We start from the raw sequence: 25,018 nt of genomic DNA on the forward strand, positions 1-25,018 counted from the left end.
GGGGAGCTTGATCTGGTTGGATCTTCAGTCCAACTGAAGACTCTACTGACTTTGACTGCTGTAGGGGTGACAAGAATTACTAAGTAGGTTCCCTTCCATTTCTAGCAGGTTGAGAATTTTTTGTCTGTGTTTGACAAGAGACTTATTATTTGTCAGCAGCCCTCTTCCCCTCCAGATGACAGAGTGAGCATCCAGCACAGGAAAGACATACTTAGACTCAATATAGAGACTGATTTTCAACCCAGCTGCTAACATTAATCTCCTAGGGAAGGCTATCAGTTCAGCCTTTTGGGCCAATGTCCCATGGAGTAGAGGCTTTATTTCTGTAACTTCCTACAGGGAGACAGTAGCATATCCTGCTTTTCTGACCCCTTCTTTTACAAAAACTACTCCTATCTGTAAACGTGGGTTACAACTCTGGGTTATCTAGGGGTGTTCTTGCAGGTCTGGCCTGCTGGAATAATTTTGAGCTAATGTCTCTGTGCATGAGTGCTTGAGGGGTGCACTCTTGGTTTGGGTTTGTATGTAGCAGAGTAGCCAGGTTCAGGGTAGTAGAGACTTGGATTTGAGCATCTGGCTGAGCTTGGTATTTTGGGAGCCTATTATTTGAAAGCCCCTGATGTCTTTTTTCCTCTAGAACGTCTCTGAATTTTGGTGTGGTATATATACTGTTAGAGTTTGTTCCCATGTTAGCTTGGTGGCTTGTTCAGTAAGTAAGGCAATGGCTCCTTCTGTTCTGAAACAAGGTCCTCAACCTTGGGCTATGGTGTCTAAATGCTTTGAAAAGTATACCACAGGTTGGAGAATATTTTCAAGCTTCTGTATTATGACTCCTAATGCTACTCCTTTCCTTTTAGTCACATATAGGAAAAAGGGCTTATTTAAGTTTGGCAGACCCAAAGCAGGCAGACTGGTAAAAGACCTTTTGAGGGTGGTGAAGGCTGTAGCCTGCTCTGTTCCCCTCTTTAAGGAGGCATTATCTAGTTCCCCAGTGGAATCATACAGAGGCTGGGCAATTTCTCCAAATTGGGGTATCCAGATTCTGTAATGTCCTGCCACTCCCAGAAAGGCTCTGTATTAGTTAGGGTTCTCTAGAGAAACAGAATCAACAGGAAACACTTGCAAATAAATAATTTATAAAAGTGTTTCACGTAACTGTGGGAATGCAGAGTCCAAAATCCACAGGGCAGGCTGTGAAGCCGACAATTTCGATGTAGGGTCTGGATGAACTCCACAGGAGAGCCTTGCTGGCTGAAGCAGGAAGAGAGCTTGTCTCTTCTGAATCCTCCTTAAAAGGCTTGAGCTGATTATATTAAGCACCACTCATTGCAGAAGACACTCCCCTTGGCTGATTACACATGGAATCAGCCGTGGTTGCAGCTGATGTCCTCATCGCAACACACAGGCCAGCACTTGCCCAACCAGACAAACTGGTACCACCACTTGACCAAGTTGACACATAAACCTGACCATGACATTCCACCCCTTGTCAGCTTGGCAGCTATACATTTCACCTTAAACCATACCTAATTTCTAAATAAAGAACACTAAAACACACATTTTTTCTTTCACCTAACAATACTCAACTGTCCTGCATATAACTGGAAACACATTAAATCTCTCCAGGATAGGGTGCAAGTCCTTGGGTAATATTCATTCTTATACTTGATATCTTACAACTTAAATAGTATAACAGGAACAAAACAGCATCACAGTCCTCGTTTCTGTAACTGATCATGTGGTTGTAGTTCATATTTATCACTACCTTCTTCCACTACCCATTCCATGTTCCCTTTACTCTCAACAAGCACTTCAGCTGGCTGTTGTTCTTTGCCTGGTGGGGTGACCCAAGCCTTTCATTCCTGAAGTTTCAGAGCCGTTGGTAGTCCTGCCTGGATTGGGTTGCTGCAGTTTTCCACTGATTTTAATCACAGGGCATGGTAGTACTAAAAGATGCCCTAGGGCATCTCCTATATTCCAAGAAAACTCTTCTTTGCCTCCAATGTGTAGTTGCAGTCCTATTTTCCCCTGATAGTCAGGGTCAGTCATCCCGGCCAATAATGTAATCCCCTTCTTGGCTTGTTGATCCAGGGGCATGAGTAGCCCAAAGTGACCATGTGGCAGTCTTAGATTCCAGTTCAATGAAATCATTGTTGTTTCAACTGGTAGAAGCACTCCTCCTTTTGGAACTAAAACCTGTAGACCAGCAGAGCTCAAGGTCACAGGGACAGAAAGCAAAAATTTTCCTAGTGGATCACGAGGGGTAATAGTGAGTGATACCACTCCCATTTCCACCCCTTGGTTCCTGGACCCATGGAACCTGGCTATGGGAGAAACAGCACCATACAGCAGATGCTGATTCAGAGCATACACAGCTTCCTGGAGAACATTACCTCAGCCCTTCAAGGTATTGCCACCTAGTTGGCACTGTAATAGGGTTTTCAAAAGGCCATTCCACCGTTCTATCAATCCAGCTGCTTCTGGATGATGGAGAACATGGTAAGACCAGAGAATCCCATGAACATGTGCCTATTTGCACACTTCATTTGCTGTGAAGTGTGTTCCTTGATCAGAAGCAATGCTAGATGGGATAACGTGATAATGGATAAGGCATTCTGTAAGCCCATGGATGGTAGTTTTGGCGGAAGCATTACATGCAGGGAAAGCAAACCCATATCCAGAGTGTGTATCTCTTCCACTTAAAACAAATTGCTGCCCCTTCCATGAAGGGGGTGGTCCAGTGTAATCAACCTGCCACCATGTAGCTGGCAGGTCACCTCGGGAATGTTGCCATATCGGGGACTGAGTGTGGGTCTCTGCTGCTGGCAGATTGAGCACTCAGCAGTGACTGTTGCCAAGACAGCCTTGGTGAGTGGAAGTCCATGTTGCTGAGCCCATGCATAACCTCCATCCCTACCACCATGATCACTTTGTTCATGAGCCCGTTGGGCAATGACAGGAGTTGCTGAGGAAAGAGGCTGACTGGTATCCACAGAACGGGTCATCTTATCCACTTGATTATTAAACCTTCTTCTGCTGAGGATTATTGAAATCTTCCTTTGCTGAAGATTATTAAAACCTTCCTCTGGTAGGCATTCACATGGGACAGAAATATGTTCCATGTTTTTAGCCCACTCAGAAAGGTCTATTCACATAATTCTTCCCCAGACCTCTTTGTCACCAATTTTCCAATTATGCTCTTTCCAAGTCCCTGACCATCCAGCCAAACCATTAGCAACAGCCCATGAGTCAGTATACAAATGCACCTCTGGTTAGTTCTCCTTCTAAACAAAGTGAACAACCAGGTGCACTGCTCGAAGTTATGCCCACTGAGGGGATTTCCCCTCACCACTGTCCTTGAAGGACACCCCAGAAAGGGGTTGTAGTGCTGCAGCTGTCCACTTATGCGTAGTACCTGCATGTAGTGCTGAACCATCTGTAAATCAGGCCCGAGTTTTCTCTTCCTCAGTTGATTCACTGTAAGGAACTTCCCAAGAGACCATAGCTCTGGTCTGGGAAAGAGAAGGTAATGTGGCAGGAGTGGAGACCATGGGCATTTGAGCCACTTCCTCATGTAACTTACTTGTGCCTTCAGGACCTGCTCTGGCCCTATTTCGTATATACTATTTCCATTTCACAATAGGGTGCTGCTGCACATGCCCAACTTTATGGCTTGGTGGGTCAGACAACACCCAGCTCATGATAGGTACCTCAGGTCTCATGGTAACTTGGTGGCCCATGGTTAAGCATTCAGTTTTGGCCCAGTAGCAGGCCAAAAGCTGTTTCTCGAAAGGAGAGTAGTTATCTGCAGCAGATGGTAAGGCTTTGCTCCAAAATCCCAAGGGTCTACGTTGTGATTCTCCTCTAAGGGCCTGCCAAAGGCTCCAAATAGCCTCTCTGTTTGCCACTGACACTTTCAGCACCCATTGGATCTGCTGGATCATATGGCCCAAGTGGCAGAACAACTTGTATAGTAGCCTGGACCTCTTGCAGAGCCTCCTCTTTTTCAGTTCCCCACTCAAAATTAGCAGCTTTTCTGGTTGTTTGATAAATGGGCTGGAGAAGCACACCCAAATGAGGAATATGTTCTTGCCAAAATCCAAAGAGACCAACAAGGCATTCTGCCTCTTTTTTGGTCGAAGGACGGGCTAGATGCAGCAACTAATCCTTCATGTTAGAAGGGATATCTTGACATGCCCCACACCACTGGACACCTAGAAATTTCACTGAGGTGGAAGGCCCCTGTATTATTTGTTGGATTTATCTCCCATCCTCTGACACACAAATGCCTTAACAGTAAGTCTGGAGTAGTTGCTACTTCTTGCTCACTAGGTCCAATCAACATGATATCAACAATATAATGGACCAGTGTGATGTCTTCTGAGGTGGAGAAACAATGAAGGTCCCTGCGGACAAGATTATGACATAGGGCTGGAGAGTTGATATACTCCTGAGGTAGGACAGTGAAAGTATGTTGCTGACCTTGCCAGCTGAAAGCAAACTGTTTCTGGTGGTCCTTCCTAACAGCTATTGAGAAAAGAGCATTTGCCAAATCAATAGCTGCATACCAGGTACCAGGGGATGTATTGATTTGCTCAAACAATGATACCAGATCTGGAATAGCAGCTGCAATTGGAGCTACCACCTCGTTGAGCTTATCACTATCCACTGTCATCCTCCAGTACCCATCTGTTTTCTGCACAGGCCAAAGAGGAGAGTTGGATGGGGATGTGGTGGGAATAACCACCCCTGCATCCTTCAGGTACTTAAGAGTGGCAGTTAATCTCTGCAATCCCTCCAGGAATCCAGTATTGCTTCTAATTTACTGTTTTGCTAGGTAGGGGCAGTTCTAATCCTTCCACTTGGCCTTTCCCACCATAATAGCCCTCACTGCACGAGTTAGAGAGCCAATGTGGGGATTCTGCCAATTGCTCAGTATGTCTGTTCCAATTATACATTCTGGAACTGGGAAAATAACTACAGAATGGGTCTGAGTGCCCACTGGACCCACTGTGAGATGGACCTGAGCTAAAACTCCATTGATCACCTGGCCTCCATAAACCCCCACTCTGACTGGTGGACCAGAGTGACACTTTGGGTCCTCTGGAATTAATGTCACTTCTGAACCAGTGTCTAATAATCCCCGAAATATATGATCACAGTTACCCTGCTAGAAGGCTATTGGTTTCCTTGGGGAAGGCTTGGAGGAAGATTAACAGTATAAATTTGTGGCAGTGTATCAGGCTTCTCCCCCAAAAGGACCTGGCCCCTCCTTCATTCAAGGGGCTCTGGGTCTGTAAACTGTCTCAAGTCTGGAAATTGATTAAGTGGCCGTGACTCTTTGTTTTTATAATTCAGGTTAGACTTCTCTTCACTTGACCTGGAACTCTTTTGTTTATACAGTTCAAACAAGAATTTAGCAGACTGCCCTTCTATTGCATTTCTAGGTACCCCATGATTTACTAGCCAATGCCACAAATCTCTGTGAGTCATATAATTTTGACTCCAACTTTGAGTTTGCTCAACATCTATTATAATAGCCACATCAACCCTGTCTTTGGCGATTAAGTGCTGCCACCTGGCTTCTGCCAACTCGGGAGCCAGTCATCCTCATTGTGTTTAAGGATTCTTGGTCAGTGACAGCAGTTTCTACAGTAATATCTGACCTATAGAGAAGTGCAACTACAGAGCTCTTCAGGGATGATGGTGCTAGTCTCACAAATTTATTTCTCACTGTTTTGGTAAAAGGTGTGTCCTCCGGACATTACTGGGGTGTAAGAGCAGACTTTGCATGATAAATCCACTCTATCATTCCAATCTTTCTAAACCTCTGGATCCCTTCATCTACATTATAGCAGGGCAGTTCTGGTATTTCAACCTCAGGTAATGTCAGCCACCTTTTGATCCATGTTTTAACCAACCATCCAAATAAACTGTTAATACCTTTTCTCACCCCTCGAGCTATAACATTGAATGCAGAATCTCTGCTTAGTGGGTGCATATAATAAATTCAGCCTGATCCAGCCTTATATTCCTCCCCCATCATTATCCCACACCCTTAAAATCCATTGCCATACATAGTCCCCTAATTTCTGTCTATATAAATTGGAAAACTCACTCAGTTCTTTTGGAGTATAATGTACCTACTCATGTGTGATATTTTGTACCTCATTTTAAGGGGCCTGTTGGGACTTTAGTTTAGTTAAAGGTCTGGAAGAAATGAGGGGTGGTGGAGGTGGGTCATGAAAAGAATTAGTATCTTCCAAGCCATTTGCTTCAGGGCATTCATTTGCAGTTTCATCTGGTGAAACAGGATTAATCACTGTAGGGCTAATCCCTTGAGGAGGAGGTTGGGTGACCAACTCCTCAAGGCAGGCAGGAGGTGGGGTGGCTGTGTCCTCAGGGCAGACTATTACAGGGTTATGTAGAGAAGACTCAGCATGACCTTGGGTTTCAGCCTCACCCCCGACATCATTATCAATCCGTATGTCACCATCCCGCTTTTCAGGGTCCCACACCTTTCCAATCAATGCCCTCACTTTAACAGCTGACACCATGCAACACTGAGATTTTAGTTTACATTGTAAAATTGCTACTCAACAATAAGATTGAGTCTGATTTTCAGAGATCTCAACTCTGCATCTACAAGAAATAAGATTTTCCTTCAGGAGTCTCATAGAAACTTCTACATCTGTCAGACGGTGCTTAAGCTTCTCGTTTGCAGTCTTAAGCCCATCCCTTTCACTTCTTAGTGTATCCAGTGTATCTAACAACAACCAACCAACATCTCTATACCTCTTTCCACAAAACTCTGTAAAGGTGTCAAAAACAGTATCCCCCAGAGCCTGGCTTTGTACAAGCGAAGCACTGAAGAATCAGATGGTGATATTTTAAGTATTTCTTTTGCCAACTCCCTCCATGGATTGACAATGTCATTCTGATTATGGGAATCAGAGTCCTTAGTGTCTTTGAGTCTAGTGAGAGTAAAAAACCATTCATAAAAACCCATTTTTGAGATTCTGTTTCTTAAGAACCACTCCTGGTACCAAGATGTTAGGGTTCAAGTTAGGGTTCTCTAGAGAAATAGAATCAACAGGAAACACTCTCAAATATAAAATTTATAAACGTGTCTCACATGACTGCGGGAATGCAGAGTCCAAAATCTGCAGGGCAGGCTGTGAAGCCGACAGTTCTGATGGACTGTCTGGACGAACTCCACAGAAGAGGATTGCTGGCCAAAATAGGAAGAGAGCCTGTCTCTTCTGCATCCTCCTTAAAAGGCTTCCAGTGATTAGATTAAGCATCACTCATTGCAGTAGACGCACCCCTAGGCTGATTACAAATGGAATCAGCTGTGGATGCAACGGACGTTATCATGATTTAATTCTATGAAATATCGCAACAGACAGGTCAGTACTTGCCCAACCAGACAAACAGTACCACCACTTGGCCGAGTTGACACATGAACCTTACCATGACAGGTTCTTAATTGTTACGTATTCTCAGGGGCAGTATGGAGAGTATAACCTGGATTTCTTGGATGACAAAGAGCACTCCTGTCAGGTTAGAATAAACCCAAGATAAAGAACTCTTTGTAAGACAGAATCTGAGCTTTAGAACCTGAAAGTCCATACCCTCATTTGGGTAGGAAATTAAGGGTGGCAATTGTGCCCCTGAGGCAGTCTTCCCTCATAGGAGTGCATATTAACAAATAGTTCACATACTGAAGCCAAATGCAAGAGAGCTAAATCCTGAGTTACTGCATTTCTGAAAAGATGAGGACTGTCTCTGAACCCTGGGGTGGGCCTGTCCATGTGAGCTGTATTGGGAATGCGTTTTCTGGTCCCTGCCACTCAAAGGAAAAGAGAAACTGGGAATCTGGATATAAAGGTATGCAGAAGAATCATCCTTTAAATTAAGAACTGAGTGCCACAAGATGGAACTTGGGATTTTATAGAGGAGGGTATAATGCTTAGGAACCATGGCTTAGAGGGGAATGACAAACTGGTTTATGGCCCTAAAATCTTGGCACTGTCTGGTAGGTCCCATTTGGCTTTTTAACAGGTGGATATATTACAAGGTGACTGGCAGGAATGAGAAGGGCTGCCTAAGAATTTTTGGATAAGAGTTTGAATACCTTTAGGATCCTCTTGCTAAAGGCAGTACTGTCTTTTTCTGGGGAAAGGCAGGTTCCTTCTGTACTGGATTACACTAAGAGGGACGTGAATTGCCTTCCCAGGGAGAGCTTTCTTCCATATTTTATGTCCACCTGATCTTTTAACTATGAGGGGAAGGACTTTAGAGTGCTTTCAATCCTAGTTAATACCATACTTAATGCTACAATATTTTCAGTGGGCCTCTCAGATTCTTGCTTTGGCAAACAGCCTATTTCCTTTTAGTATATCCTTTCTTAGAAGTGCAGTGGGACATTCTGGTATTACTGAAACCTGATGACTTAAAAGAGTACTACTAATTCGGCATGGGAGAGTAGGGTGAAGGCTCAAGCCTGTGACTTCCCATCTGTTCCCCCTATGGGACAGGGTTTGGAGTAGAGAGGGCCAGAGTGAGAGGTTAAGATGGAATATCTGTCCCTCATATTGTTACCGGACAAAGGCCGTGGATTCTTCTGCCCGACAGGCTTAATAACCAATTCCTGAGACAATGGAGTTCAAGGAGAGAAAGAGTTTATATTACATGCATAGTAAGAGAGCGGACAGCCTAGTGGCCCAAAATCTGTCTCCCTGATTTGTGGTAATTTGGGTAGTTTTATTAGAGAAAAGGTGGGCAGGGTTTAGGATAATGAGTACAGTGGTCCCAGATGATGTAATTAGAAGTGATCTAATTGTTAAGCGTGCGCAGATTGATTACACCGAGTGTATGAAAGAAAATGGCAGAATGAGGTCTAGGTGGCTTGCAGGTTAAATTCTAAGCTACTGCGCATGTCAGGTGGGCCCACTTTGGTTAGATCTGGTCTCGATCATCAACATAATTTGAGACTTGGGGTGGGTTAGTTTCAGGTGGGCCCAAGACTACATTAACCAACATTAGGGACTATCTTTAGTGATTACAAGACTCCAAAGTTGAAAAACTGGATAACTAGGCACAGATGAAGGTAGTCACAAAGTTTTTACAATCACAAGGGCAGAAGGACTATACAATCATCATCAGAGATCAAGGCAGCTGGATTACGATTCAGAGATTTCAGGTGTTTCCCTCTCTACTCCAATATGCCAGAAAGCAAAAAGGAATATTTATATAACAATTCAGTAATTAAAATCATCCCTTAAATCCTGATTTCTTGGTTACTATAAGGGCATTCATAGATGTCTGAGGCCCTGATGACATCTTTTGCAGCTTTCTCCTTTTGTCTGAAGCTGACTGCCTATAAAGTAGGTTTTTAACATGATTAAACCTTCCTTAGCATCTAAACCTACATTGGTATACTTTTTCACAGCCTCCACTTGTCTCTCCTGAAGCAAGGAAGGATTTTCCTTGTCTTCCTGAGTTATGCTCTGTAACATGTTGTAATTTACAGGCTTGATAACACATTTTTCATACCCTCTATTAAACAAGTAACCATATGGTTGCCTGCCTCAAGATTTCATTGTCCATTATGGTAGTTCAGTCAGGTTCTGTGCTAGGACAGCTTAAGCCCTGGCCCTATGCCCTGTGGGCTGTCTCCTTGCAGCTTGTCTGCAAGTCCTTGGGCTTCTGCCCAGATCCTCTGCCTCTCCATGGGAGTGCAGCAGGGGAAAGAATAACTTGCATGTCTCCCCAAGTAAACATATAAGTTAAGATGATATATTTTAACTCCTCCATAAATTTGGAGGGGTACTCAGAAAATTCCCTAATTGTCCCTTACACTGTGCTAAGTCAGTCATAGAAAAAGGGACGTGGACCTTTATGGTTCCGTATCCCCATTGGCTACTTTCGGAGTGTATACTATCTATTTTCTTCTGAACTATTTTTCTCCTCCTCTGGGGGGGGGGGGGGGTACTAAGGGTTTCCACTGTATGTCCAGCTTACTTGAATAAGGAGGGTGTGCAGTGGGCTTGGTAGGTTCTTCCTTTAAAGGTGTAGAGTCTATGGAAACCTCAGGTCTGGGGACTCAGGTCTGGGCTTGGGGAAGGATCATCTTTCTGGAATTTCAAGTTTTGGGGATTTGGCTAACAATGGGTCATTTATTTAGTATATCTGCCTTCTCTTCTGAGATAGAAAGGATTCATCTCTTAGTTCCCCTTTAAGGCAGCATACTTTACAAGCCCCTCTCATGTCCTTGCCCTGATATAGAGCCATGAAGAGCTGGGTGTAAAGAATTTCAGACCATTTCCCTTCTCTTTTGCAAAAAAAAAAAAGCTTTAATTGGAGTATGACATTAAATCCAAGAGTGCCATCTTGTGGCCATTCTTCTCCATCTTCCAATTTATATCGAGGCCAAATAACATTACCATAAGAAACCAATTTTTTTCTTTTTCAGTTCAGTGGTCAGCAGAGTATTCCAGTTTTCCAGGCTGCAGCATGGGGCCTATCAATCAGAATGCTGGACGCTCTGCCGATATTCTGAAAGAATAGCGATATTGGATACTCACTAAGGCCTGGCATCCTGTGTATTCTGCTGCTGAGGGTATCTCTGCAACATTTTCTGGCCCCCAGGCATCCCTGTGAGGAAGAAAATTTTAGACTCAGGAGACAGATGGTCTCTTTGACTTGACTTGACTCCAATCCAGACTCAGAGAGCTTGTGAGCCAGACTTCTCATCCTATCAGCTGTGAGCCAGACTCAGAAGGTTGATAAGATAGATTTCTCACCGGAGCTCTGCTGACATTGGAGCTGAACTCTGCTCCAGGCTCTGTTTTCCATTGCAAGCAGGAATTCAGGAACAATAGTAGAAAGCAGTAAAATTTATTGAAAGGCCAGTACATGTGGGAGGAAAATAGTAAAAGTTTTTAAGGAGGAGTACATGCTTAAGAAGTTCACGTATGTGTCTGAGAGAGGAGATGCCCTCAACTGAGCTATGTTCAGTTTTATATATTGGCTTTTCTCTCTCCACCTGGCTATTTTTGCTATTTCTAAAAACTGAGATTTGTTCCCTCTCTTTCAGCTCCTCCTATCTTGCTCTCCCTCTGGCTATCTTGGCTATAGCTTGATGCTGACCCATCCCTTCATTTGGACTGACATACACCCCTGGTTTGCTCTGAGTGCTCTACTCTAGCCTGCCGCAGGAGAAGGTTGTAACTTCAGGAGCAGTGGGCCCCTGGCTAGAGGCCTCTGCCCTGGACTTCCCAGAGACAGGGAACTAAGAAAGGCCTTTGTACCCCCATATCTCTGGAGAGACTATGGGCCAGGAGACAACATGGTGATGATGGCCAAGCACGTATAATTAGCCAGACTGCAAAGTTCATAGTAAACTACCAAGTTTAGAAGAGCACCAGCTAACAACCAACTGCAAGTTCAGGGGGTTGCAAAACCACCTTCAGGTTTGCTAGTTTGCTATAACGAGAATCATAGAACTCACTGAAAGTTATTATACTTTGTTACAAATTATCACAGGGAAAGGTACAGGTCAAAATGAGCTGAGGAAAGAGATATATAGGGCAGTCTGGGAGGATTCCAGCATTAAGGTTCTATTATCCTCAAGTGCATTAGCCTCCTGGAATTAATCTGCGACAGTATGCAAGGAGTACTGTCAACCAGGGAAGCTCTCCTGAGCCTCAGTGTTCAGTTTTTATCAGGTCTCCATTACACAGATGTGATTTATTGATTGCCCACATGGTTGATCACAGCCTCCAGGTTGGCTGATGTAGTATGAACCAAAGTCCCCACCCTAAAGTTCAGGGTTGGTCTTTCTTATGTGACTGGCCCCCTACCCTAAAATTAAGGCATATCTGGTAGGTATGACAGGTCACTTCCCCCAAGCCAAGGCCAAAAGCCAAACTTCTCATTGGAAAGACCAAATTCTTTACTACACTGCTGTGCAGGTGATAGGCTTCTCTGTAAAGCTGAGGAACAGGATTTTAGTATAAATCTCCCATCTCAGAGTCATTAGGATGATATTGCCATTTCTTCCAAGTCTGTGAGTATCTCCATTCTTCACTGAGAAATGTCTTTTAGCGTTTTGGAAGGGGCGAGCAAAGAACAATTTGCTGAGGTCAGGCCTTCCCTCCAGCAGGATACTCCCAGAGCAGCAGGCTTGTCTGCTCCTTGCTCCTTCCTCCAGGCACCACTAGGAATGACTCCAAACATCACCTCTGTAGGGGAACTTGTCTTTGAGTAAGACTGAAAACATGGCCAGGTGCTGCTTGTAACTGCTTCTTTTGTTTCGCGGGGAACAATCAGACATCTGGGTCTGTCCTTGAGTCCTATAGAGACCCATCACTGAGGCTGTGAGACTCCAGGAAACCCACAGGGGGGCAGTGTGGTACAGCGAAATGAGTCTGGCTTTGGGGTTTGCTCTCAGAACTGAGTTCAAACCCTGTCTCTGCTTCTTATTTGCTGTGTGCTGATGAGCAAGAGATTTTAGACTTCAGTCGTTAGATTTCCCCTCCATGAAATAGGGGCGCTAATTAATCCCTGACCTATGTGCCTTGCAGGAGATCAGGAGGATCAACTGATGTCACATGGATGAAACATGATATGTCATGGGGAGGGTCTGCTTTGTGTTTAACAGCATGGACTTGGAGGCTGAACTGCCTTGGTCTGAATCCCAGCTCTGCCATCCATTAGCTCTGTGTCCTCAATTCCTTCACCTCTCAAATGCAGGTTGACATAGGACTGGTTCAGCTTAATCTGAGAGGTAAATGAATTAATATACATAAAAGCACTTAGAAGAATTCCTGGCACATGGTAAGTGCTACCTAAGTATAATGGTAATAATAATTATTGTTATTGATTATTGCTATTGCATTTACCATCCAAGTCCTGAATGGACAACTCTCCTATGGCGTGTCCTTAGGAGGCTCCCCTTCCCTGCAGCAATCAGAGGGTACCATCCTTCCTGGATCATCCTTGGCATCATCTGGTGGGGCTGGGCTGTGGAACTTCTGTGTATGCTCCTGCTGCCTGACAAGCTCCACACCATCTCCATCCTCAGGGACCCAAGGGAATAAGGACAGACTAGAACCCAGGGCTCAGAGAGGGAATGCGATGTGTCTATCTCCATCCCCATAGGGACCCCAGGGGACAGGACAGATGTGGAAGCCAGGGCTCAGAGAGGGGATGTGACTTGTTCTTTTCTGAAATAGTTGGAGGCAGAGCAGGGACATTAACTCAGGTCAATCTGATCCCAAAGCCTCCTGACGTATGTCATTTGACCTTCTCCTTTACAAACCTGGGAACAGATCCCCAGAGAGGTAGAGAAAGCTACACAGTGAGTGACTAGAAGCCAGTACTCCTGACCACCCCCTGTCCCAGTAGGCTCTGTGTTGCCACCTTATGGTCTGTCGTATTTAAATGCTTACCTGAAAGGAAATGTGTGGTCAATCACCCATCTCTCCTTTCATTACTGTTTCTTCCATGTTCCTCTGGTTTTTTTCCGTCTGTGTTTATATTGCATCATCATTTCTCACATACCCTGTTGTTATAGGGGAAGCTGGTCAATGTCTGCTAGGCCTGAGGGCGTCCGTGGACAGTTTAAGCAGAGGAGACCAGAAGAGGCTGTTCTGCCTCAATTTGTAGAGCTAGATGACCCACCTTCTCATTTTATTTCTGCTTTTAACTTAGATTTCACTTCTTCTGAGAGGTCTCACCTGACTGCCCTATAGGAAATAGTACCTGCTTCTATCACTCTCTATCCCTGTTATCTTCCTTTCTTTTTCATCATAGAATTTACCAACTACTGACCCTGTAGTATGTATTTCATTGTTTATTGTCTCTCTCCCTCAATATAATATAATGTAACACCAAGAGTTATGTTTTGTGCATGGTTTTATATTATTCACAGCCACCTAGAGCAGAGCTAGGAAGATAGTAGGTACTTAATTTATGTCTACTGAATGAATGAATGAATGAAAAACTGGATCAGGCATTTTTACAAGGGCATTGAGTGAATGAATGAATGCATGAACCAATGAATCAATACTGTATACGAGGGCATGCTGTTTTTCATAATGGCCAGATTGGGAATGTATATGCTTATACAATTATGTGGCCATTGCTAAAAATGGGTATTTTGCTTATTATTTATTGAGCATCTATGATGTACCAGAAATGATCTCCAATCCACCAGCTGATGTTTCAGGCAAAACAGAATCATGTCTTTTGTGAAGATGCAGCATGGGGGCTTTGAGAAGTTGAGTACATTTTCCAAAGCTGCATAGCTTGGAAGAGTCAGGGTGAGGCCTCTGAAGCCACTGTCCAATCTTTCGTCCACTCCACTGTGCCCTTCCTCCCAGACCTCTTCTTTTAGGGCCACCTCCTGAGGGCACACAGGATCATCCTCCTCTCTTATGTGCATTGGTGTTTACCTGCTATCACTCATCCTGTTTGCCAGATTTCGCACCAACTGATATTTGACTTTTTCTTAGAGTCAGTTTTCCCATCAAAAAGCACAGAGGACAAGAACATGCTGTGTTCTCTGAGGCCAATTTCAAACGGGTTGGTCTATTAATTCCTGCGGCTGCTCTAACAAATTACCACAAACTTGTTGGTTTAAAACGTGGAAATTTATTCTCTCACAGTTCTGGAGGCCAGAAGTGAAAAATCTGACAGGACCATTCTCCCTCCGTGGTTCCTAGGAGAGAGTCCGTTCTCTGCCTCTTCCCTTTCTGGGTGGCTATCGATATTCCTGAGTTTGTGGCTGCATGACTTTTCTCTCTGCCTTCATCTTCACACCACCTTCTCTTTGTGACCTCTCTTCTTCTATGTCTGTTCTCCCTCTGTGTCTCCCTTATAAGGGTGCATGTGATTGCATTTCGAGTCTACCCTGATAATCCAGGGATCACATACATATAAGGTGATATATTAGTTAGGGTTCTCTAGAGAAACAGAATCAACAGGGAACACTTGCAAATATAAAATTTATGAAAGTGTCTCACGTGACCGTAGGAATGCAGAGTCCAAAATCCACAGGGCAGGCTGCGAAGCCGATGACTCCAATGGATGGCCTGGATGAACTCCACAGGAGAGGCTCACCAGCCAAAGCAGGAATGCAACCTGTCTCCTCTGAGTCTTCCTTAAAAGGCTTCCCATGATTGGATTTAGCATCACTAATTGCAGAAGACACTCCCCTTTGGCTGATTACAAATGGAATCAGCTGTGGATGTAGCTGACGTGATCATGACCTAATCCTATGAAATGTCCTCATTGCAACAGACAGGCCAGCGCTTGCCCAATCAGATGAACAGGTACCACAACTTGGCCAAGTTGACACCTGTCCCTAACCATGACAGGTGACATCAGTCTTTTACCATGTACCGGTGACGTTCACAGGTTCCAGGGATTAGGACATGGGTCTATCTTTGGGGCCACCGTTCAGCCCATGCCAGAGACATCCAAATGGTCAGTGGGACTAAATGTGTGGCCTCAGAGACTACTTTAGAAGACAGAGTGGGCCTTTCCTTATCCTAATTCTGTTGTATTTTTGAGCAAAAAGAGTTCTGCTTGCTTTTCACTTTCTGTTTTGAAGGAAGCTCTTTAGTTCTGTTTTATAAACTAACGACACTCAAGTGTTTTCAAACAATGTCCTATAAATAAAAACAGATGCATTTTACGTTTCATTTGCCTTAACAATGAAATCAGTCTCTTTATTGGCACCATTTTTTTGATTACATAGGAACTTACCCACTGTTGGGTATTGAATCAGAATGACCTCCTGTTTTACATAAAGACCAGAAATAAACAATTTTCTTAAGTTGCTCTTTTTGAGATTTATGTAATAGGAAATTAAGAAACCTTGTTGCCCCAAATAGATGTCAGGATTGTTTTAGGTGAATGAGGGGATACTTGCTGGATCCAAACCAGCAGGACTGATGATACAGGGTCTCTGCCCTCTGTCTGTCAGAGTCTACAGGAGAATTGACAAACCCATGCATGCACGTGCACACACGCATACACACACACAATTTCATTGTAATTCAAGAAGGGCTGCACTAGAGGGTGACCTTGCAGCACAGAGTAAGGACTGGGCGAGGATACCCTGGAGACCTTGCCTGAGCCAGGCCTTCAGTGACAGAATCCTAACTGACTGCCTACTGTGAGCAGGTGCTGTGCTTGTGCTTACCAATGTTTTCTCATGTTATCAGCATGGTAGCCTCTTGAGTTAGCTCTTATTTATATTCCCATTTTTGCAGTGAAGATACTGAGTCTTAGTAATAATAAGTATCTTGTCAAAGTCACAATGGCAGCATATAGTAGGAATTGGGATTCAACTCCAGGACAGGTTAGCTGACACACATGCTCTAGCATACTCTACCAGTGTAGTCATTTCACCCAGAGAGACCTGCATAAGCACAAGCACACAGACATGAACTAGGATAATCAGTGGACCTACAGTGGGCATTGACTATGCCAGGAAAGTCTGTTCTTTTAGCTTTATGTAGATTAACTCAGGCTTCTACAGCAGGGCCACCCTTAGGGTGAAGATAGTCAGCTTCCCTTCTGTGCCTCCAGGGAAGAAAGGCGGGAGGTACCTGCCCTAGCCCTGTACCCTCATTCAGCCTCCTTGAAAGGCTGGGGGCCTGGGCCAACGAGGGGATCTCTGATCAATGAGTATCCCCTGACCATGCTGGTTCCCAGGTGGTAGAGGCAGGGAAATGTGGCTCAGAAGAGCTCTGCTTTGGTCTAGGCTTTGAGCAGAAGCTTAGCTCATTCTTTGCCTAGCCCTAGAACCTCCCTGTAGTCAGAGGGCTGGAAACCAGTAGGAGCCTATGCTTAGAATCAAGTGTACCTGGACTGGGTACCAGCCATCATCTCATGCATTTGTTCCCGGTGGGTAAGAGCCTGGGCTCTGGAGTCAAATGTCTACCGTAGTTGAGAGGTGTGACCCTGGGTCAATTACTTATCCTTTTCCTGCTTTCGTTCCTTCCTCTATTCAAAGGAGATTATAATAGCTGTCTCATGGTGTTGTTGAGAATCTTAAATGTTGAACTTCTTAAAAGAGTGCCTGGCATATAGTAATTTTAACCATTATTATTATTTTTTTATTATTTTGTCACTTTGTGCCATCCCATACCCTCTGTGGGCCTTGCCTCCATCATCTTTAAGATGACGATGATGGTATCCAAAGCCTCAGAATAGTTGCTAGAGTGGAGAGGAAAAATAGCACATATATCTCCCTGCACAGGCTAGTATATGGCACACACAATGAGGTGTTTCTTGCCCAGTCCTCTCATAGCACACCCCAAATTAGGACTTGCATGAGACCAGCCTAGTCAACTCTAAGCACCAGCATAGGAATGTCATACCCCTGCCTCATTATGTCAGGGAGAACACCCCTTTGGCTAACCCAGGTCTTCATGCTGTTTTTTCACAGCTGCTTACCCATGACCTGTTTCCAGCAACTGGAGTACAGCCAGTTTTCTTGTACACACCATTGCTAATCTTGCACAGTGCAAGCGAGAACCTCCAGTTGTTGTAAACATCTGCTCACATGTCATTATAATGATCTGTCTCAGTAGTTTAAGTACTTCTAAACAGAATTTAAGCTAAGCTGATCCCTCCAAGTATGTTGTCCCACTTCCTTTTGGGGGCGATTCTAGCCCTTGTTTTCACGGCCTCTGTGCAGTCAGCTCTTGTCTTGCCACCCCCCAAGCTTGTTCAGTGGGAGTTGGGAGCTGAGTGAACTGTCTGTGTCATCAGGGGGATAAAAGGGGTTTTTAGGCAGTGGCAGGAATGCTGGAGATACGGGAGCCAGTAAGGCTGTTGCCTAGGGAGCTGTTGGGACACTGGTTGGCGCTTAGTGAGGAAACACAATGGGCTCCTTGAGAGGTTCAGCCTGACTCCGGTTTCCCTTCTGTTCAAGAGCACCTGGCCTTCCTGTCTTGTCCAGTTCTCAGCTTGTACCAACACTAAATACTCCCTTGAATGGGGCCAGGGGGATCTTTAATCTGTCTCTCTGGCTCATCAGTTCCAAGCTCATTGTTTCTGTTTTGGGGAGGGAGTTTCCTCTAAATCCTACTGGTTTAGAGCTGCTTCCTGGTGTCTTGCCTCAATATTTCCTGCTGGGTTGAAAGTTTGATACATAGGGAAGCCATTGTATCACTGGGTTATGTCACTGGGTTATGTGATTTTGTACCAGGCTCTCCAGGTGCTCCTTCTTACCTTGTGTCTCTCACAGATAGGCCTCTGGGCTGTCTGATGCACCATCTCAGACTCTGCCCCTTCCCTACCAGGGCCACTCACCACTCCTTTCACCACCTGGCTCCCTGAGCCTGGGCTTGGTGTGCCCCTCTTCACTAATATAACTAATAATGCTAGAACATGATACAATATTTCAGTGCTCACCTGTGTGACTCATTTATGCAACCCTACAATCTAAGATGAAGATATCATCCCAGAGTAAGTGGATGCTCAAGAAGTCTAGTTACCTCCCAAGCACATACAGTGGTTATTGGAGGTGCTAAAGGGCACACACAGACCATTCTCATTCCTGCTTTCTCCTGTGCTGTCGCTGTCACTGCTGTAGTGCATAGCTGAGGCCCCCTGATACCCTTAGAGTCCTCTCTGCTTATTCCACAAAACCCAGCACTGTAGGCCAACAAATAACACCTACACTCACAGAAACCCCTCAAAACTAAGACCCCAGGAGAGCACCTGGGGATGAGAAGATGGGGGAAGAATTCTGGAGCCCTTGAGTTCAGGACAATACATTTAGATTCCTGCTAGAAACTTCTAAACTCACAAATCTATCTTCCTATTGCATTTGTGCCCCCGAAAAAAATTAGTGGCCAGAGGGGTTAAACAAGGGCATATGATTTATCCGAAGCCCAAGGAGCAATGTCAGGGATAGAACATTTGCCATTTGAGAGAATCGAAACACCCAGGTTCCAAAGAGTCGCTGAACTTGGTGGACCAGGAGTGCTAGCATAGGCACTAATCATGGTTCCTCTCTCCCTCCCCCAGGACTTGGGTGTGGTGCTCCCAAGCTGTACTAATTATCTACATCTGCTCCAGAGACATAATGGAGTGTGTGGTGGGGAGGACTTTGAGCAGATCCTGTGAGTGCTCACAGGTGTCAGTATGATGTGTGGATAGATTCTTGTTTCTGTGTTTTATTGAAGAATGCCATATATACAGACTGTGCAAAAGACCTGGTGGCCCCTGATAAGCCATGGGGAGACTGATCATGCTGGAGGGGTAGGAGCAGACAGACAGCTATTTCTGTCCTCTGCCTACTGAATTCTAGATGTGTGACTGTCTCCCCTCAAAGCTGCAGATGTGGGAGATGCAAGAAAGGATGTAGGAGAATGAGGATGAGACTATGTTTGGATAATGAGCCTCTGACTCAGCAGAAAGGGAGTCTGTCCTTTGCATGTTTAATCCATTCCTTCATATGGATAAAACCCCACTGACTTCCACAAAAGGATTTGTCTTTGAACTGTGAATGTTAGAACTAAAGAGGATGTTGGAGCCCATCTAGCCCAGCCCAGCCTACTGTAGATGAGGGGAACTTCCATTTGACAGAGGGAGGTGTTAGGAACCAGGTCTCCTGACTTGCTGTTCCCACCACATAAGCTTACAGTCAGACCCCTCCACATGAGAACAGCAAGAAAGCCCCTCCCATACATGAGAGGGAGGAGGAAGGGGCACCACTGAGTAGCAAGAGCCCTGACTACGGAAGATGAACTGTTCTATCCTCCTTATCTGGGCAGGTAGCTCCTCGAGCAAAAGGCATGAAACCTGGGGAAGGAAGGAGATGCCCACCCAGCAGCCTGCCAGGGCCACCCCCGGCCAGTGCATGTCCTCCCACACCCATGCCCTGGCTGCGTGCTGAGGTGAAGAGGTGTTTTGATTGATCTGCGTCATTTATGAAGGGTCATAAATATTCCATTTCAAATGTTGAGCTTTTCATATTCTTGATTTGATTTAGCAGGGTGTGCTCTCATCAGTCTCTTATATTTATTTTGAGAGAGGGGAAAAGGCATTCCATGCCAGAATGCCTGGAACTCTGGGCACTTCTTTGTTATATTTATCCTGAGCCCCCAGAGATGGGCATCATGTATGGGGCCCCAGGACCCTTGTTCATGGTTGGGAAACTGATGGCACATCTGATGTCTGGTTACAGCAGAGATGTCCTACCTGATGGCAGTGGTTAATAAAGCTTCCTCTTCCTTCCTAGTTCTGATGTGTCTTTTTTTCCTATTGTATCAGCCATATTATAAACGCCGTAGTTATTATTATAAACTGCCTTAAATCCTTTTAGGAAGGAGGAGAGAAAGTGAGACATAAATAAAATCAATAAATTAAAAATCCAGTAAGCCATCCAAATTCTATCCTGTGTACAACCCTGTGACATTGCAAGTTCATGTGCAAAAGTGCAAAAGTTCAGCAAAATTTCCTGCTGTTGCTCCTCTCAGATCTTGCTTGATGTCATCAGACACGATGTTGATTTGTACAATTTGCACCAAGACTGCCAGGTTTCTTTGAAAAGTGAGGACAATACAATACAAGTGGTTAAACAGTTGCAGCTGTGAAACCGATTTTACAGCAGGCTAACACATTTTGAGATAGGAGCCCCATGCAAAAGCTATCTTAACACTAACTTAGGGTTTAGGCAATGGCTCTGGAGAGGCTTGGAGACAGTGAGCAGATACAGCACCCACTGCCCTCATGGAGTCATCCCTCAGCTCTGTGGGGCTTTTCTCCAGGTTGGTGATATCCTTGCTGTAGGTCAGTGCCAATAACCCCGAGAGAGGCAGAGAGGAAAGTGCTTACCCTATCCCTACAAATGCATCACAGAAAAAATTTGAGGAAGTAGAAAGGTTATGACATCTGTACAGATTATGAGAAATGTGATGTGTGCCTCCTCTTAGTGCAAACAGGAAGAGCATAGAGGAGTGCTCTTATTGTGTGGTGGTGATGAGGCTAGAAGTAAAAGATTATGAAAAGAAAACCTGTTCAATTACTAAAGAAAGGAAAAAAAAAGAGATCTCATCAGGAATGGAAATAACCATTCCTGGTATGATCCTGATTTCTCCTTCTCTCTAGCCACTTCATTTATTTAAAATCATAAAAGGCATGTATTTTTAAAATAAAATATGGTATCAACTGAAAATAATTTTCCAACATGGACGAATGAATATGGTCCCAAGAATGTATTTTTTTTCATTAAAAATTATCTGGCAGAAATATAAGTTATAGCAGCTACAGTTTTCAACATATTAAAATGCGATTACTCAAAAGCAATTGTTTAATTAAATTAAATAAATTATTGTCTTGAATATTTCATATACACTTTACAATCATAAGTATACTGTTAACACCAGTCCATAGTTCACATTAGGGTTTACTCTGTTTTATATTTATATGTGTTATTTATTTTTGTTCTGATAATATATATATAACCTAAAAGTTTCCCATTTGAACCACTTTAAAATATACAATTTAATGGTGTTAAATACATTCACAGTATTATGCTACCATGACCACTGTGGTAATTAGGTTCAGGTGTCAACTTGGCCAGGTGAAGGTGCCTAGTTCTGTTGCTGTGGATGTGAGCCAATGGCATGTGAAACTCATCTGTCGCTGATTACATCTGCAATTGGCTAGGGGAAGTGTCTGCTGCAGTGAATGATGTTTGCTTTAATTGGCTGGATGCTTATGTGAGAGTGTTCAAAGCAGCGCAGCCCAAGCAGCTTAACATACCTCACCTCAGCACTCACAGTTCAGTCCAGGCCTTGGGAGATGCAGAAAGGAAGCTGTTGGAAGCCTGGAGAGAAGGTCAGCAGAGATCGCCCTGTGCCTTCCCGTGTTAGAGAGAACCTCAGATAAAAGTTAGATGTCTTTCCTCTGAAGAACTGTAAGTTTTTAACTAAATAAATTCCCTTTAATTAAAAGCCAGTCCATCTCTGGTGTGTTGCCTTCTGGCAGCTTTGGCAAACTAGAACCACCACCATCCTTTATCAAAATTTTTCCATCACCAGAAATAGAATCTTGGTACCAATTAAGCATTAACTACCCATTCCTCACCCCCCATCTCTGCTCACGGTAACTTGTATTTTAGTTTCTGACTCAATGAATTTGCTTATTCTAGTTGTTTCATATAAATGATATCAGATAGTATTTGTCCTTTTCCTGGCCTATACCACTCAATGTCATTTCTTCAAGATTCATCCATGTTGTAGCATATACCAGCACTTAATTCCTTTTTATGGCTGAACAATATTCCATTGTATATATACACCACATTTTGTTTATCCATACATCTGTTCGTGTATGGATACAATTTGGGTTGCTCCTACCTTTTGGCAATTGTGAATAAGGCTTCTATGGACATTGGTGTACAAATATCTCTTTAAGCTCATCTTTCAGTTTTTGGGGTATGTCCCTAGAAGTGGGATTGACACACACAGCCCACTTCATTTTGTACATTTCCTTCTACCCAGGTGAATTCAGTCCTCCACTCTAGACGTCAAAATTTGTTTCTCCCGTAGGTCTCTGCAAACACTCAATCCTGATGGCTACTGTCTTTATCCAACCTTACGAATCAAGCTCCACTTTTACAACTAGTCTGGAAAAAATCAAGAAATGTAACTGGGCTCAGCTTCACACAGTTTTAAATTCAGTTACAAATAGCCAGAGTTACTTGGATACCTATAAATAAACAAGAAAAATAAATTTTGCAAGAAGCAAGGCTAGTGCCATCATTTAAAATCTCCTAGTTCTGGATTGACAAGTGATCACTGAAGCTGGACTAGCAAAAATGAGGGTTGCGAAAGAACCAAGAATTAGACTGAGTGAAGATCCATCATCTGGAGCATTAATCAGGGATTGGGTTTCCTGTGTGACTGATGTCTCTGACTAGGTCAGGTCCTTGGAGACTCAGGGTAGATGTTGCCTTTACTTTTTTCAGCTCAAACAGTGCCATTCAAGAGACCTCATTCATTGTCTGTCACAGTTCATGAAATCCCACATATTGAACATTTCTACCTTTGGGTCCTAAAAGTTTTCTGGCTTCCCATTCAAATATAGTTACCCTGGATAGAGGTTACATTTTAAGCCTTAGCCAGTTTAAACTTAAGACATCCAATTGTGCCATATAGCTGACGGCAAGGTACTTTCTGAATAAGGTCAAAAGGAGAGGCACTCAAGCAAAGGCTCTAAAAACTTTGATAATGTTCACCACTAGCTATATGATGCTGTTGAATACTTGAAATGAGGTTAGTCTGAATGAACTGTCAAATTCACACTGGATTTTGAAGATTTAGCAGGAAAAATACTGTAAAATATCATGTCAATAATTTGTTGATTGATTGCTGAAATCATAATATTTGGATATATTGGGTTAAACAAAATACTTAAAAATTTATTTCACCTATTTCTTCCTTTTTGAAATGTAGCTACCAGAATAGTTAAAATGTATCAGCTCACATATTTTTGTGGGACAGTGCAGGACTAAAATAAGATGAGGAAATTCCAAGGAAGATATCATCTCTTAACTATTTTGTTGCAGTTCTAAAGTGTCAAACTCTTTTTCCATCCTACCAGGCTCCCACCTATCCATCCATCAATCTGCCCATCCAAACATCCACTCATCCTTTCTTCCAAGTTATGGAATTCAGCATCGACAAAAGAGAAGGAGAAAAAGGGAAAAATGGAAGAAGAGAAAGAGGAGGAGAATAAAGAGAAGATGATGAAGGTGGAAGAGGAGGCTAATGATGGAGACAAGGTCAATTAAGAGCCTTTTATGTGTCAGATGTGCATTCTTCCCTGGGAGGTTGCCTGTGTCTTTGGGTTGTCACTGAGCGGTTCTAGTGATGTGTTCTGGTCAAGACAGCTGTGTTCTTGAATGTGGGTAAGGACAGTCCAGTCCTGCAGTCAAGCACAGTGTCATGGGCTGCTTGGTCAATAACTCTAGCCTAAGTTCATACACCCGAGTGAGACTCTGCAAATTCCAGAGCCATTCCTCAGGGAAATGGCTTTAGTTTTGTTTGTGGAAAGAGATTATTCACAGAGGGTTGTGGAGGAGCTTTGAGCATCTTCAACCTTTAGGAATTGGATGGGCTGAGAGTGGTGAGGAGAGGGGTTTGAAGATATAGGAGGGAGACATCCTTAGACAGGACTGTGATGCCATGCAGCAGACTCCTGTAACATACATGATGAATTTTAAACATATTAAGAAATTAAACGATAAAAGCTTTTTTTAAAGAACAGTCTATGAAGCACATTATTCCATTAATAAATCGAAAACCAACATATGCACAAAGAAAGAATCAACAATTATTAATTATTAGCCACAAGTAATGATATGCCAAATAAGTAGCAGGAAATGGAACTTCTTCAATGTCATTATAAGTCTTTATGAGGAATAGCTTATTTCTTAGGTATTGTAGGTATGTACAAAGTGTGCTTCAAACAAGGGCACTGGTAATGGACTGCAGAGGAATACAAGAGAGAATAATTGCAAAACCCTAGGAGAAGTTGCATTATTGTAAATCAAGGGCTTTGTGGAGTTAGGCTATCTGAGATGCCCACACTAGACGTGAGTGAGAATTCTTACTTTTAGGATATTTCATGACACAACCAGGAACAGAAATGATAACTTTGTTCAGATTAAGAATATACATGAGTTAATGCTTAAATTGTACCGAGTTTCTGTTTGGGATGATTGAAAAGTTTTGGAAAAGGAGGGTGGTGATAATAGCACAATATTGTGAACATAATTAACAGCACTGAAATATATATTTGAGTGTTGATTGTATATCTGTTACTGTAATGAAAATTGAAAGAAAAATTAAAATCCATGGGACTATATAACACAACCAGTGAACTCTAAGGTGAATCATGGACAATAGTTAATAGTACAATTATAAAAATGTTATTTCAGGAACAAAAAATATAAATGAGCACCAATAACTAAAAGGGT

General features: G+C 43.5%; 1 long non-coding RNA gene across 14 annotated transcripts in view; it reads left to right on the forward strand.

Annotated features, from left to right (window-relative positions):
- The window catches only part of LOC143643991 (uncharacterized), a 160,315-nt gene that overhangs the window by 59,260 nt on the left and 76,037 nt on the right, over positions 1 to 25,018 (forward strand). For 13 of the 14 annotated variants that reach the window (XR_013156416.1, XR_013156419.1, XR_013156428.1 and 10 more), the window contains one exon: positions 23,641 to 23,821. The exons of the other annotated variant lie outside the window; for it this stretch is intronic. This is a non-coding gene — a long non-coding RNA (uncharacterized LOC143643991). The remainder of the gene's footprint in view (positions 1 to 23,640; positions 23,822 to 25,018) is intronic. 14 annotated transcript variants of the gene reach the window in all.

The sequence above is a fragment of the Tamandua tetradactyla genome, chromosome 8 (genome assembly GCF_023851605.1).
Source record: "Tamandua tetradactyla isolate mTamTet1 chromosome 8, mTamTet1.pri, whole genome shotgun sequence".
Classification (NCBI taxonomy): domain Eukaryota; kingdom Metazoa; phylum Chordata; class Mammalia; order Pilosa; family Myrmecophagidae; genus Tamandua; species Tamandua tetradactyla.